The sequence below is a fragment of the Podarcis pityusensis genome (assembly GCF_964106645.2).
Source record: "Podarcis pityusensis genome assembly, chromosome: 2".
Classification (NCBI taxonomy): domain Eukaryota; kingdom Metazoa; phylum Chordata; class Lepidosauria; order Squamata; family Lacertidae; genus Podarcis; species Podarcis pityusensis.
Genome location: NC_138029.1, coordinates 19,204,584 through 19,209,081, shown reverse-complemented (window position 1 = coordinate 19,209,081; position 4,498 = coordinate 19,204,584).

Below are 4,498 nucleotides of genomic sequence, written 5' to 3'. Positions count from 1 at the left end.
TTTGTATTGTCCTTGTTAAATTGGGTCACAAAAGGCTTCACTGCTGCTCTTTCCTCATGGTGAATACATCCTGATCAAGATTGTGGCCAGTCTAGACAGCCATGCAACTTCATATACACAGTCTGACTTTAGTTTTGTGATGAAGATCACAACCACTAGACTAGCTCTAGAAAATTCAGAAATATCTATGCAGGTGCAAAGTCTAAATTTTTTTGAATGCACAGATAACCCCTCTAAAGGGAAGCAACCTGTTTTCACCAGTACTTGGGTACAATATGGCAAATTGCTGCTTCCCCCTATTCTCCCCACTGAAAACATCTTGCAGCTGTTTCTCTAATAGCACCCCAAAAATTTCAAAACAACCTTACCCTATGGTAAGGTAAAGGTAAAGGGACCCCTGGCCATTAGGTCCAGTCGTGGCTGACTCTGGGGTTACAGCGCTCATCTCGCTTTATTGGCCAAGGGAGCCGACGTACAGCTTCCTTTAAGAATAATTTTTTATTAACCGACCAATCACATCAAATCAAACCAAATTACATAAATTCCAAATTACACAGCCAAATTTTAAATTTTTGTTGGGGGTACCCATATTTCAAGTTCCAAAGGGATCCAATCAACTTCTTGCTTCTTACTGCTGTTTTAATGTCCACAAATCTAACCTTATGATGTTCACAGTACTATCCAGTCCTTTCTTATTTTTCCACATCTCTTGTTGTTATTTTCATATATTTTTCCTTTCTCTTTGTGACCTCTGATAGTCTCCGCAAGCTGGTTAGAACAGTTTGTAATCCTGCGTGGATATTAATTTTTTTATCCAGTAGCCATATCCAGACGTTTTCCATATAACATCACTTCCATACATCAAAACAGTCTTAGCGTTATTAATCTTCACCAATCTGCCTCCTTTCTCAAAACCTCTGAGGAGATTCACTAGGAATGCAGTCTGAAAACAAATCCGTTCTTCCTCGCGGCTATAAATGCTTTGGCAAGATGGCGACTCCGAATTAATTGCTGCACCATTCCCAAAAGCTCTTATTGCTTCTCGGTCTCCATAAAGCATACTTTTGGTTAAAGTTTATCTCCACACAGACCTTAATCATCCTGCTTGGGTCAGTTCAACCGATGGTTCTAATGAGGAGGGGTTCTTGTAAATCACATAGAAGGAAAGTAAAAAAGGTCCGTCCGTCCCCCCCATTCAGCCCCGTTGTCAACATACCCCGCCTTTGGTGTATCTTCATCGTAAAATATTCCTGTTTCTCCAGCCCGTCGTCGTCTTTCGCAGAGGTCGCTTAAATTAGCAGACTTCACTCCCCTTCTTCACTTGAAATATGTGCATTTGCTTCTTTTGTAATTAATTATTCCAAATTGCTGCAACTAGTGCGCGATCAGAGACAGCGTCCAGGAGAGCCGATGTCCACACGGGGGCATTCTGCCTAGGGCCCTCACCCCCTTCTTTCGAATTAGGGGGTGATTTATGGGCACAGCAGGCAAGAGCAGTGTTCCCCATTTCCTTGGGGCAACAAGGGAGGCTGCCTACTCCCATAACAGCCTCTTTAATTACCCCGTGTGGGTCGGAGAGATGGTATTGTCGGCCATCTTCCAATGCGCCCCTAGTGGCCCCATCCGACGTACAGCTTCCGGGTCATATGGCCAGCATGACTAAGCCGCTTCCGGCGAACCAGAGCAGCGCACGGAAACGCCGTTTACCTTCACCTTGGAGCAGTACCTATTTATCTACTTGCACTTTGACGTGCTTTCGAACTGCTAGGCTGGCAGGAGCAGGGACTGAGCAACGGGAGCTCACCCCATCACGGGGATTCGAACCGCTGACCTTCTGATCAGCAAGTCCTGGGCTCTGTGGTTTAACCCACAGCGCCACCCATCCCCTCTAAATCCCTTTACTAAAAAGATTTATCCACCATTGTCGGTTCTGGGCCACAGTCTTGCTATATTGTCTTCAGATCATGTCAGTTTCTTTTAAAAACCCATTTTCATAGATTTTTAAGATCCTGGGTTGTGTTGCCTCTGTTCTATACAGCATCAGGCATGATGGCACTGTGTTTATGGTAACCAAAACAGTTCTTTGTTTAACCTCAGGAAAGGATGCTTGCTGCCTTCATTCAATTTAAGTCTCAAGTGCTTATTAAAAGTGTGTGTTTGAATGTCCCTCTCATTATTAAACATTCAGCTGCTCCTGCCTTAAGACACCCATCCCCTTGTTCTTAACAAAGGCATTATAATTAATCAGTAATTGTATGCTTCACTTGTGTTCCCCTTTGCCTATATATCCTGTGTAAATAAAAGTGACGCACAGGTTTGGGTGGTGGTATACAAAGCCCTTGACCCACTGTGACATTACAACCAATAACAATCTTTTTGCCGTTTCCTTGATGTTAGCTGAGTTACCTGGAAGCCAGTTGCCATCTCTTGAGTCCTACACAGCAGGAAGTTTCTACAAAATCTCAGGAGGCTTCAATGGCGGCAGCAACTGACTGCTAAATCTGTTTGATATGTTTAACGTAAGCCAGCAGGAGAGGCAACTCGGCTACATTTGGAAATCTGCTTTTGCACTTTACGTAGCGTCATGATTTATTTCGAATGTGCCTTGCACAAGTGGCCGTATGATGTTGCTTGTTCACTTTAATCACTAAAACCTTTCTTTGGTGACGGAAGCAAATTATTTCTGAAACTGCATGCTTGGGCAAGTTGAGAACACTGAGGAAGTGCAATGCTACCACAAGACCGTTAAGAAGAAATGGTCTATTCTTAAATATAGCCTCCCTAATGAAGCTAGTCATTGCTGGTTACTATCATAGAATTTTAGAGTTTGAAGGGACCATGAGGGTCATTTAAGCTAACCCTGCAATGCAAGAATCTTTTGCCCAGTGTAGGACTTGAACCCTCAACTTTGAGATTAAGCGTCTCGGGCTCTACCAGTTGAGCTATCTGAATCATCACACTGCCCCATTTGTAAGGGATCTTGCTTTTAATAGTGTGGAAATCAAAGCATAAGATAATCATTTGAAACATGCCAACATCACTTACTTTTTTCTGATACAGTGGTACCTCAGGTTACATACGCTTCAGGTTACATACGCTTCAGGTTACAGACTCCGCTAACCCAGAAATAGTGCTTCAGGTTAAGAACTTTGCTTCAGGATGAGAACAGAAATCGTGCTTCAGCGGCGTGGAGGCAGCAGGAGGCCCCATTAGCTAAACTGGTGCTTCAGGTTAAGAACAGTTTCAGGTTAAGAACGGACCTCCGGAACGAATTAAGTACTTAACCCGAGGTACCACTGTACGCATATCAAGAGAATCACCTTGCCCATCTGTGCCATGGTGTTCTGAACATTGTGCAGAGTGCCGATCGCACAGCAGTTGACACAAAACAAGCAGCTCACTTCCTCAACTACACTGCAAAGTTAACAAATGTTGCAAGAAGATTTCAGCAAGTAACTAAAATATACAGTGGTGCCCCGCAAGACGAATGCCTCGCAAGACGAAAAACTCGCTAGACGAAAGAGTTTTCCGTTTTTTGAGTCGTTCCGCAAGACAAATTTCCCTATGGGCTTGCTTCGCAAGACGTTCTTGCGAGTTTGTTTCCTTTTTCTTAAAGCCGCTAAGCCGTTAATAGCCGCTAAGCCGTTAATAGCCGCTAAGCCGCTAATAGCCGTGCTTCGCAAGACGAAAAAACCGCAAGACGAAGAGACTCACGGAACGGATTAATTTCGTCTTGCGAGGCACCACTGTATTTGCCCTTTTGAAATCAGCTTGCCTGGCTGTTATTTTGCTTTACCGGCACTCTGGCTACATGGGTTAGAACAGTTTGGCACAACTTGGTTCTTGTGGCTAGGGCAGAATATGAACCAAACAAACGGCACCCTCGCACACACTGTAATGTGTAATCATTTGTTACATACACCAGAGGTTTTCAACCTTTTTGGGTCCACTGCTCCCTTGACCAACTACATTCTTTTTGCAGCACCCCTGTGGGGCTCAGGAGCCCGGTTATGTCACCCCTTGCCTGCAAACACCCTTGTGGAGTGTTTCTTCAGACTCCCCTCTTTCCTAGGAAGTCCCCTGGGCAGCTGCAGCTGCCGCCGCTGGTCCCTGAGCTGCCCCCCTACCCCAAAGAGAGGCACCTCCTCGCACAGCCCCACAGGGCCCTGGGAAACACCCCCTGGCCGGCCCCAGAGGGACCATTCACCCAGGGAGCTTGTAGCCAGGGCTGCTGCAACAAACAGCTGAGCAAGCCTTTGGGAGGCAGAGACGCGAGAGGAGGAAGGAGGGAAGGAAAGAGGGACAGAGGCCAGGGTTGCCCCCAGCACCCCTGACCATCATTCAAGGCACCCCAGGGTGCCACAGCACACTGGTTGAAAACCACTGACATACACACTTCAACTGCTAACCAGAGCAAAGTTTGTTAGCTTTAATATTGAAGCCCAAGTTTATTGATTTCTCTGACAATAGGTCTCCCCCTCCTTTCAAATGTCAAGAC